General features: G+C 25.5%; 1 protein-coding gene across 2 annotated transcripts in view; it reads right to left on the reverse strand.

Annotated features, from left to right (window-relative positions):
• LOC111622641 (signal peptide peptidase-like 2A) overlaps positions 1-12,876 on the reverse strand; it is a 38,972-nt gene that overhangs the window by 10,950 nt on the left and 15,146 nt on the right. The gene's annotated exons all lie outside the window — the stretch shown is intronic.

Consider the following 12,876-nt stretch of genomic DNA (forward strand, 5'->3'; position numbering starts at 1 on the left):
CATAAGGATACCAGCAGAGCATCTGACCAGCAAAAAATCTGACACTCCACAATACAAACGTATATCAAAACAGCAATCAGATACTATACTACCTGAGATAGCCTAACTTCCAATATCTGTAACATAAATACATTAATACAGGTATACCTCGACTTACGTCGTTCCCGATTATGTGTCGTTTGTCAAAAAAGTACATGGAAAAATAAAAATCAAGTTTAAGTCATTTTATTCGACTTTACGTCTGTCCGCCACAAATATTGAAGTCGTAATATCACTAGAAAAGCACTTAAAGCACATAAAATCATATTAAAATATATACATTTGCAAGTACGTACTGTATTTACAGTACATGCATTTGTAAATTTAGATTACTTTTTTTCTGTACTACAGTAGAACCTCGAAAACTCGGCTCTCGATAACCCGGCACTCCGGATAACTCGGCCACACCCTGGCAGGGCAAAAAAATCCTTACTTAATTAATTTTTATTATAGACAGCTTTATAAAAGTATAAAAGCTGTCATAAAGTATTTTTCTGAGGTCTGTCTTATCAGATAAATTACTGTACACAGTGTATTCATTAATTTTCATTTTCATGTAGTAAAGGATCTATGCCTTCATAAAGTACGTACTTTCCCTTTGTTTAAGGGTATTTGGGCAGTTTATTCTCTGTTATATACTCAAGTAAACAATACATACAAGTACAGTACAGTATTTTCTGAGGAAACACTCGTACTTATATTTCTTAACCCCATTCCCGATAACCCGGCATTTTCACAAACTCGGCCACCCTTCGGTCCACATTAGGCCGAGTTTTCAAGGTTCTACTGTATACTAAAAATTAAAATTTATTTGTTTGTAAGCTTATATACAGTATATAGTAATAATTCAGTGTAACAATATTTGAAATTCATTTCTTCTATCAGAAAGAAAAGAATGTTGAAAGAAAATATGGTACCATATCATAATTTGATCCAACACATTTCATCTATATTGTACCAGTATGTTTTGTAATGAATACAAATCAACATAATGATCAAAAACTGTTAATGTATTACTCCAATAACAACTTTGTGGTATTTAATTTTTATTAAAGCTATTCTATATAGTTTTTGTAACACTAGTACCTCTGGAAACTGATTTAAGTTTACATTATTCTTGCTTTAACAATCTCATTAGGTACATTTTTTTTCCTCTGTAAATAAAACAGGCTAATATTAAGTTTAAAAATACACTTTCTTAAATAACTTACTTTCTTTATATTGTATTATACTAATGTAATTGTACCATGTTAATTGATTAGAACATCAACTTTCCTAATGGTACAATTTATTGTGCAAGATTATAAACTGTACAACTTTCCATCTCCACACATATTTCAACCTGTATTTTGAACCTTTCTATGTTGATATTTTAAATTTATAATATTTATGCCCAAAACACTAAGATACATCTACAACCATTAGATTTCATTCATCTATCATAGTTTCTATCAAAATCTGAAAAATGCTCAAACTAGTATGATATATGACACTGGGCTACACAATATAATATATTTTATTTATCTAAAGCTACAGAACCGCACCATCATCATTATATAATATTTATATATTTAGCACAATTATTTATAAAATACTAACATTTAATGTATGTTAAAATGTTAATATTTTAAGTACATCCAATTATGTTTCTAAACAGATTATTTTTTATGTAATTTTGTTTTAATACATTTCAGTAAATTTTCATTTTTTATAATTTCCATTAATTTTTAATTCTAAAAAAATATTCATATTTGCTTTTCTAGAAAATTACTCTCAATTCAAAATAATTCTTACAAGTTGCATTTAAGACTGACACATACAAAATCAAGTTTTAAGCTCTGGCTGTTTTTTTTTACTGTTTATTTGAATGTAGTTTATTTAGTGACAATCAAACTTTCATTTCAACTTTATCCCATGAGTGAAGCAGTCAGAAACAATTTGAAGTTTGATGATTTCTTTGTAGGCTAAGATTGCATTTATTCTGATTTATTTCAATACAAAATAATTTTTGCATGCCATTTGGTGTTAAAAGCTAGAAGTATTTTGTTTTAATTGAAAAAGTCAAATAAAAAATATAATTAAAATAAAATTTGTGTAAATAATATAAATTTATAATTTTTTTCCAATAATTATAGACCTAAGTTACAATGGTCCTCCTCTTCTGATTTATTAATTAAAATTGAAATATTATTTAAACACATCCTATTAATATTAATAGGATGTGTTTAAATAATATTATATTAATTGGTTTATCACATTAATTTAACTGGTTTTTAAGACCAGTGAAAATAATGTAATAAACCAATTTCCCTTTTTCCATTCAGATAGTATCTACTTTTTACAATTTTTTACATGGATATTTTGGGAAATATCTACCACATAAAAACATAATTAGAGATATAGCAAATTATGTACAAAATTGCATAACAGATCTCTTCTGTATACATCTTTTATTGACAAAACTCAATGTAATAATGTATATACAGGAGAGAGAAAATTTAAAGCATCCACTGAAGAAGTAATGCAATATACATAATTATATTAAACAAAAATGATTTTACTAGCAGAATCCATAATGCAAAATTTCTGAGTCACGCTTCATATTTAAACAATATCACAGATATCTGCAGTTTAAAGTAGACACAGTAAAGTGTCTACTTTAAACTGCAGATATCTGTGATGCAGTACATAGGATGCCAGTCGATAAAATTTTCAGAAAGTATCGGATCGAATAACAAAGTTTTACCATATTTTTCTGTTATTGATGCAATAAATTATAACAAATCTGACATCTCCACTAGAAAAGGCATGAGTGAGTTAGTATACAAGCATAATCCAATTATCACAAGTTATAAATTATAGGAGTAGATATTATTGCTATCTCATTATATTATCGAGTCATATAATGACTTCCTCAGGAAAAATACAACTAAAATAATCCATTATTATATCATTAAATCAATCCTCAGAATTTTCGATAACGACGAATACCTCAATTAAGCATTTTAGAAAAATTCTAAAAAAATTTATATCTTTTAACATTATATTGTTTAACACTTTATTTCAATCTATGTGAATGAAATACATGTGTGCATTGTTTTTCTTTATTTTTTTTTATGTCAAATAGTATCACTCTGTAAAGCCAATATAATAAGAATCTATGATCAAATGCGTATCATTAACAAAAAATTAACTCAAAAGTAAGACTCTTTCAAAATTAACTGAAAATTTCAAGAAAAAAATATTTAAATAAAATATATATACAATTTATTTATGTTCATCAGTTATTTAATTATTTTAAATTTGCAAAACACTCGCATAAATTATAAGCATAAATTAATAATAAGACGTCTAAAATGATTTGTTACTTTAATATCAGAGATGGATATGCATATATCTGCACAGTCTTAAATGCTATTGTTAAATGCTGAATTAATTTGCCATTAAAGTTTGAGACATATCTCTGTAAACATCATAGTAGAAATGAAAAATAAGGAACTGTTAAAATGTTTTAAATTAAAAATGTTTAAAATTTCCATAATAAAATAAATACTTTACTTCAAGAAATGAAAAAAGTTAACATTTTTCCCCAACATCTATATTTTGCAAAAGATCAAAATGACAACTTTTTGAATCATTCTCAAAAAATTAAATATAGCATATTGGTAATTCTACAAAAAACTCATTTTAAAACTAAGGAATTTCTATCAAATAGAGAGATATATTCATCTATTTAAAAAATACAAGATTTTATTTATTTTTTAAAATTTCTAGTTATTTAAATACATTATTAACTGTAGTAGTTATATTACATTACTTCTAAATAAACTGATCCATCTTAAACACACCAAACAAACCTGTGCCTGGATGGGATTCAAACCTGCAATCTGCCAAAGTGGCAATGAGTCTTTTAACTATGAGATCCCAAATTTATTAAACAGATTGGCTAATTTTTTAATATTTAATTTTTCATTATATATTAAATTTAATTATTATATTCTTTAAAATTATAAGTAAGTACATTCTTTCAAATTACAAAAAAAAAAACTATTTAAATTATTTAATCTGTATCAGAACATTTGAAATATGCTATGGTTTTAAAATAACAATACTAATATTAAATACTTTCATATTAAAATCATAAATCAAATTTAAACATTTATGTATTTACTAATTTCATTATATATATTTATATTTGTAGATATTTTACAATCTTATATCCTGAAGTGACATATGGACTTGTATATTCTTTAAAATAAATATTTATTAAAACTGGGAAACCATAAATTCAGTTAAATATATTAAATTATCCAATATTAAAAATATTTTTAAATTGTAAACAACAAATAATTATTATGAAAAATAGCAACCTTAATATTTGCAATTTTTCTACATTAGAAGATGAAAAATTTACATTTTTTAGTAAAAATTGAATTATAAACATTTAAGAAACTAGCCCAATGCTACATCAAGACACTTAATTCCAATAATGTATATTTACGACAGAAAATTAAGAAACAAAAACAGATCTCAGCATCTTTGTACACTTTACATCTTTAGAAAGAGTATAAATGTGCTAAATCAATGGCAAATTTTATACATTTGAAACAATTTTCAGAATCATACTGTAACTTCTATGTGTAAAATTTGGTTTATTACAGATATTTATTTATTAGCATACAGCACAAAATTTATATCTGTTTATCATCACTACAAACTATGTTATTACAGAAAGGAATAATTACAATTTAATTTACTTATTTTGAAGAAAAATACTGAAAAACCTCTAAAATAGAAGAAAATAGTACCACTGGAATTTTGTTTTATAAATGCAAAAACACAAAAAAATTTTATTACAGTACTAATATTTAGAACTGTTTTTATATATAGAACTGTTACTATAATTTCGTACAGATATCATGCAGATTATCTATGTTTGAAAGTCAATTTAAAAGAAGATATAGGTTATGTGATAAGTTTACCTGCCAACTTTAACTTGCAATTACAAACTCATCAAATAGCATTTCTTTTGTCTAAAGTTACTAAGAGCATCTTTAGACAACATGAAAAATTCTTCATATTTATTTGCCATTGCAATTTTTCTGAAACCACCAGACACATATATACACATGCTTTGCCTTTAGTTTACTCCCATTAATTTCCTGTACATTAATCCACATTTTAACTGATGTTATTACACACTCTTACTTGAACATCTATCTCAAAAACCGATAAGTTTTCAATAATTTCCATCACTATACATAATAACTCTTACAGAAATATTAAGAAGGTTCTGTTTAGAAGTTAAGCAATTGGCTTCTGAAACTGTCAGTGAATGTCATTGACATTAAAACTTTTCTATTAATATTTAATGTTTTCTGAGTTTTAGTATTTACTATTAATATTATAAATTCATAGAGTACCAAAAAAACAATGAATTTTTAAGACTCATTTTTAATGAAGAATTAGTCTTGTTGACAATTGTAAAAGTAGGAGACATGGTTGCTGTATCTTCAAATTCTGTATGTAGCGTCTTTGCAATCCAAACAATAATTTTGGTAGACAATCAAACAGCAATTACTTAGAAAAACGTTACAGTTTATTTAAAACACTTTCTTAATAATTTAATAATCTATGTTATATATTTTTCATTTAAATGTTATGTTAAACAGCCACACCCTTTACTTTTTACATATTATAGAAAATAGTCATACAACTATGTAATAAAAATATGGTAACAAAAGTCTATCCTGTACCATTATATAACATGTAAGTTTTTTTATGTTATTTTCACCCCACGTTTTTGTTACGTCCTACTTACCAATGTCGTGAAACTCACCTTGATTTTTGTAATTTTAACAGCACTGAAGAGGGGTTGAGAATACAAGCCAATCCGAAATGCATCTGAATTTAAGAAAGTGTTTTAAATAAACTGTAACGTTTTTCTAACTAATTGCTGTTTGATCGTCTATCAAAATTATTGTTTAGATTGCAAAGACGCTACACACAGAAATTGATAATTGTAATGAGGATAGGTATAAATTCTTGCTTTTTTCATTGTCATAAAAGTAAATTTTAAGGTCTAAAATAATTATATTCATTTAAAATGATCTCTAACTTAACTTTGCAATGTCTTGCTTTGTTTATTCACAACATTATTTTCCATGAATTTAAACTAACAATGATGTCATTTTACTTTGTTTACTTCATTTTTACATTCTACAGTGTAGAAGTTTATTTTATAATAATTAATACAGTTTATAGCATAAAATTAAGTATCATTCATATAAAATTTATATTATTATATTATTATTCAAGTTAGAAGAAAGTAGTAAAATAAATCTTTTCATAATTTTTCTAAATAAAATAAATGGATAAATGAAATAGAATTTCAACATTCTATTGGATAGATTGACAATTACATTCCATCAATTCTTTATCATGTAAAGAAGCACATCTTTCATCTTTCATTGAATGAGTTGATGATCAACTTCAAATTTGTGGTATTGGATATTATTGACAAAATAATTTTAATAAACATTTATAATTATTATTAATAAAATACATAATGATATTACTGTTATTATTATTTAGTAAATAAAACAGAAACATGCAATACAACAAAAACATTGTCATTCAGTGGCCATTTTGTATTTTGACACTTACAAAGTTCAAGAGTTTCATCTCAATATCTCATTTTTTCCATTTCACTAATTTTATAATTGCATCTACAATGAACTGCCAATAGAAATAAAACATAAAAATGTTTTAAAGTTTTACTGTGTATGATATATGAGCCGTTTACAGGCTAAATCAATTAACTCCATTTGAAAATCCTTAATATAATCATTATTATTTTTAATTTTTCCCATAACTAATTTTATATATCATTATATTAAAGCATAGCTTTAATGTTACAATACAGGTATATAAAAATACATTCTACAATATTTATTTAAATTTAAAGTTTAAAGGGAATTTTAAAAAGTAATTTATATTATCAATTTTTATACTTTTTGTTTCGTGGAGTTAATTGATTTGGCAAGTGAGCGGCTCATATAAACAATCATGTAGTTTGTTTACATATCAAACAATATTCTTAGAAATAAATTTTATATTTACATTCTGTTTTATGTATTCTTATATTCATAACATTAATCTATGTTCTTAATATACTGTACTCACGATATTCTTAATTCAGAATCAATAGATTCACATAAATACAGACTAATAATTAAATAATTAACTTCATAATTTATATGAATATATGTGAAAAGCAAACAATGTAATTATTGTGAGTGATGTAATACACCATTATATGCTATATGGATGAGCCTAATTTTCATTTATTCTGGATATTCAAATATGTAATGCAATCAAGTAGAATTCATAATTAAGAATGGGAATGGTACATTGACAATGCTATCCACAACAAATTGAGCTTCTGGATTAAATTTTAATCCAGATCTCCACAGCACAAGATTAATAATCTAAAATCCATAAAATGAAACTTTCTTTTAAAATAAGTTATTAACAATTTGTTGGTTATTTGTATTTTTGCTTTTACAAAATAACCAAAAGCATTTGCAGTAAGTTATACAGTTGACCCCCCCTATAACACGGGTTCCTATAGTTCGGATTCCTATATGATGGCGAAAAAATTGCGACGGTATCCGTACAAACACGGTAAAAAAAAAACTCCTATAATTCGGTAAAACGTCATCAAGCAGCCGAACTACTTTCCGCTGTCCAGCACCACGCTGCGGAGAGTTTAGGCGGGTAAATTGAGTTTACTATCATCTGTACAGTATGTAAATTAGGTACCGTAAGTCTAATATGGCACTAATTTTATACATTTCTTGTGAAAGAAACATTTCTTATTCAACGGCCATAAAAATTATTTATATTAATGATGTCTCCAAAGTTCAACAACGTTTTCGCAGAAAAATAACTTATCAGAAATCGCGGCCGCCATTTGGTGCGCTGCTCTGTGACGAAAACAAGCTTAAGCAATGGCGACGTCGAACGGTGCACACTCAGTAAGAAATCCTACAATTTTTTGTTTGTAACATAGTTTATATGGATTATTCCCAAAAAAATATACGTGTTTTGGAAATGTTGAGTCGAATTAGTCTAGGAATCGATTAATTTTATGGAAGAAAACCTTTCAAACAGCTATAGTCCGTAAACTTCACACGTGTCAGGCTGTAATTGGCACGGACTCGTACAAAATGGATTCATAAAAAACAGAACATATCTACCGTGTTATGGGGGGGGTCGACTGTATTTTAAAAATTATATTTAACACAAATTATTTATCTCATAGCTACAGATTTATTAATATTAGATATTAAGTTTCTAAGTTAGCTATTCCACAATGAAGCCGTATGAATATTTTATCAGATGATATCTTACACTTTCTTTGAATAAGAAAGTGTAATATATCACCTGATAAAAACTATTTTAAAAATATTCTTGTTAAAAGCAATTTAATCAAAATAAAAACTATGGTATTGCTTAAATCCAACACTATCAAATACAGTATTTTTGAACAGCAACCTAAATCATGAATCTTAAAAAAAAATACATATTTATTTTTTGTTAAAAATTCATAATTTGTTAAAGATATTTTAAATAAAAATTTAAAAAGCAAATCTGATTATTTAAATTATTAAATTAATGTCTCATTTACTAAGTGACTGAGAAAAGTAACAAGGAAAATATCTTGTGATAAAGCAAGAATATCATTATCATATTATCATTGATAAAACTAACAATAATGTGATATTCTCACATTATTATTACACAAACTAACAAAGAGAAGTACCAAGAAAAGTCATAAGTTATTTTTAAAATAACAAAGTAATAAATAATTTAAATAATAGAAAACAGAAACGAGTCAATTCAAAAATAACAAAATATAATAACTCATCTGAAGCAATTATCTCTTGACAGTTTATTCAGAAAAAAGGATATGCTATAAAAACTAAAAAAAATCTTTACATACTCTAGCAGGTGTTTAATTAAAATGAACATTTTCAGTTTTCTTTATAAGTCATCTTATAAATTCTAATTTTAAATTTAAATGAAGTTAAGAATTCTTTTATTTAAAATATTACAATAGTTGATGTTCTACATAACCAAAGATGACATAAAGAGAGCAAAAAATGTTCGTTTTAATTAAACACTTGCTGAAAGTAAGGGGGATTTTTACTTATTTTATTTAGAAAGAACATACTGTAAAATACACAGGAAACTAATTGTTCACAAATTTTAGAAAAATAATTTTCAATCCTACAAATTCCAGGACCATTATAAAATAAACTGTATATTCAATAATCACTACATTTGTGAATATTACTGTAAAATATTTACCATAAAAATCCCATTATTAAAGTTTAAATATTCCATTTCATCAAGAGAATTTTAATTTCCCAAACTTTAAAATAAAATATAATTATAAATAGTCTATCGTATTGTATTTTCTGAAGAACTGTCATAAACAAATTCAATAATGGATAAATTATTTTCAGCTAAATGATTAAAATGTCATCAACATATTTCCAACAATAAGAGAATATAAAAAAAAAAAAAAACAAAAAAAGCATTAAAAAATATCTCACTGCTATCACAATTTTCATTAAAACTAAAGAAATGAGAAGAAATTTTTTTGGAAATTAAATAAGGATTAAATTAACTGAAGATATCTATAATCATTGACAATGCAGATCAATGTATTAACATGGATTGCATTCTTAAATATTCTAAATATAATACTCTTAATTTTGTACACCATTCATATTTATTTAATACTCAGTTTATAATTCCATTTCTCTTCCAAATATGATCACCTCTGTAATCCTAAAGGAAGTATACTACTCAGGTATAAAACTATAAAATCAAACCAACAAGCAATTACTTATTGTAACATTGTCACAATGCCAGGCTGCAATTTTTAATCATATTCTTAATTTATTTAATTTAAAATGTGTTCTACATATCAAATTAGTAGCTGCCCCTGTACATCATACTTTTCCTGATAACAATAGAGTCGTGCCAGTCATCCATGTAACTCCATTCAGGGGAAAAATTTTTGAACTGAATTCAGGTGACTTACATTCTAGACTAGAAATTCATGTATAGTTAATCAGGAGCTCTTGCCCCTAATCTTTCCATATCTGGTCTTGACTATCATCTATCTAACACCTTCTCTAGATTAAGGAAAGACAGATGGACAACAGATGTTCAATTTTTTTTTTTAAATTGAAGCCCAAAAATACAAAGATTTTACTAATATATAACTTACCATCAATAGTGAAAATATAATAAAAAAATCCATTATTCCAATTCTATATATTATGCATATAAAACATACAGAGAACACTTTTTTCAAAAACAAAAAAATTTATTTCACATAAAAGTTTCAAGCAGTGCTACTCTACCAAAAGGAACACTTCTAATTGAAAAGCACAAGAATGCTTGAAAATGCTACATAAAATAAATACAGTCGACCCCCCTATAACACTGTTGATTATTCCGTTTTATATGAATTCCATGTTGTACGAGTCACTTAGATTTTACAAATACGTGTGCCGGCTGTGAATGGCTCACGTATTTGTAAAATCTAAGTGACTCGTATAACATAGAATTCATATAAAACAGAATTATCAACAGTGTTATAGGGGGTCGACTGTAACTTGTTCTTCAAAGAATACTTTTTATTGCAATATATATAACATGTATAGTAAATTAAAAAATACAATATTGCAATAAAATTTAATAGAAGTGAATTTTAACTGTTTAAAATACAGTATAAAACTATATTGGATTATTATTACATACATAACTCTTTAAAAAAAGAAATTTTATTTCAAAAATGAATAATAATAATTTGGTTATACTTCTGAAACAGATTTATTTTTAGTGATTTTGAAATTCTTTTTAATTTAGTTATATAATTTTATATTAAATAATTAAGCATTTCCATGATGTAAAAATTAAATCTAATCATTGAAAGTTTATAAAGTACAGATTTAAACTAATATTTATTTTTTACATATATTTAAGAAAAATGAATTTTAATATATATTTCTCAAATTGCTTTAAAAATATTCAAGCAGATGTTTTTGCCATAAAAAGCTACATAAAAACATCATTTTCTCTGGTTAATAGCTATACAAAATAGCTAAAATGGATCTGAATCATATACTATCAATAAAAATAATGATGATAATTTAAATTCTAGTATTTTATCAGAAATAAACAATTAAGTTTAGAGTTAACAGAGATTACATGGAACTGTAAATTAAAAAAAAAATTATATCTGTGATCAACAATATTTGCCTTACAATAAGCACGAAGTTTTGAACCCAGAAGCATTATTGATCTTTATCTGTAGCAACTGACAGAACTTGGGAAGTAAAATACCTGAAGCCATAAATAAAAGCATCTTGTTGGCAGTTAATATATTATTGAGCTCAGCAAAAACACTGCATTTTTGTTAGGAAAGAATCTTTCTAAACACATACAATTCAAAATCATAGAAGAACGTTGAGGGATTGCAAGAGATTGATAATTAAGGAATGAAGATTTGATCAATCGAATATAATTGATACTTAAATATGAGAACACAGGGAAAAATATCATGCAATATTAATATTTGTAAAACAAATTCTTTTGAATTTTTAGTTTTAATTATTTTTATACTAGTATTAACTATAAATTCAGTTTATCTTCCACATAGAAATTACATGAAATATTTTACTGTGTTAAAAAGATACTACGTTATAAACAATTTCTATCGATTTCATATATTTCTACAAAAAAAAGAGCAAGATAAAATCTATATGGATCCACCCATGTTACAATTACCCAATTTTATAAGTGACAGGAATCCTTTTATGGCCACTAAGAACTGCAGTTTTATACAAAGTCAGCAGTTTCATCAAGAACTGACTACACCAGCAAATTACTTACTATCTTCATAAATAATTCTACCAAACATAAAAAAAAATGAATCTTCAACTACTTCACAGAATACAGTTCTTATGAAAAACATTTATTTTAGCATTTAATCAGAAATAAAGCAGATATCATATCATACAATTAAAAATCCTTAATTAGAGAGTCTTGCTGTTATTTGTAAAAATTCTATCTCTAAAAATGCAAATAGAGTTTGTTCTATAGAAGACATAGCTATAGAACATCAAAACTTCATTATTTCTAAAGCATAATATTAATTAATTTTAGACTTTTCATAATTGCTGATTGAACAATATCAGAAATACAAATGAATTCAGTAAGAATTTTCACTTTTTATCATTACACAAGTCATTCTCAAGCCCAAGAAATTGATAAGACGAAGAAAATATTTTATATCAGCTAAGAAATATCTTAAGTGAGGATAAACAACAATTTTTGATTTATAGACACTACTATAAAATATTAAATGTTTACTAGTAGCCACAGTTTATCAAGAGGAAATACAGTCGACTCCCCCTATAACACTGATGATTATTCCATTTTATATGAATTCCATGTTGTATGAGTCACTTAGATTTTACAAATACGTGTGCCGGGCTGTGAATGGCTCACGTATTTTAAAAATCTAAGTGACTCGTACAACATGGAATTCATATAACACGGAATAATCATCAGTGTTATAGGAGGGTCCACTGTACTCTATTCAAATTCATCACTTATACTTCATTTACAGGAATCAAACTAATTGCAATAAGACAAATAATATAAAAATATTTACATCACTATGTAGATAAAGTATTAAAAATTATCTAGAAATGATTTCATATCTAGTTGAATCAATAAACCATTAGTTAA

This window comes from Centruroides sculpturatus, unplaced genomic scaffold (assembly GCF_000671375.1).
Source record: "Centruroides sculpturatus isolate CEXI.00-Female unplaced genomic scaffold, Cexi_2.0 scaffold340, whole genome shotgun sequence".
NCBI lineage: Eukaryota > Metazoa > Arthropoda > Arachnida > Scorpiones > Buthidae > Centruroides > Centruroides sculpturatus.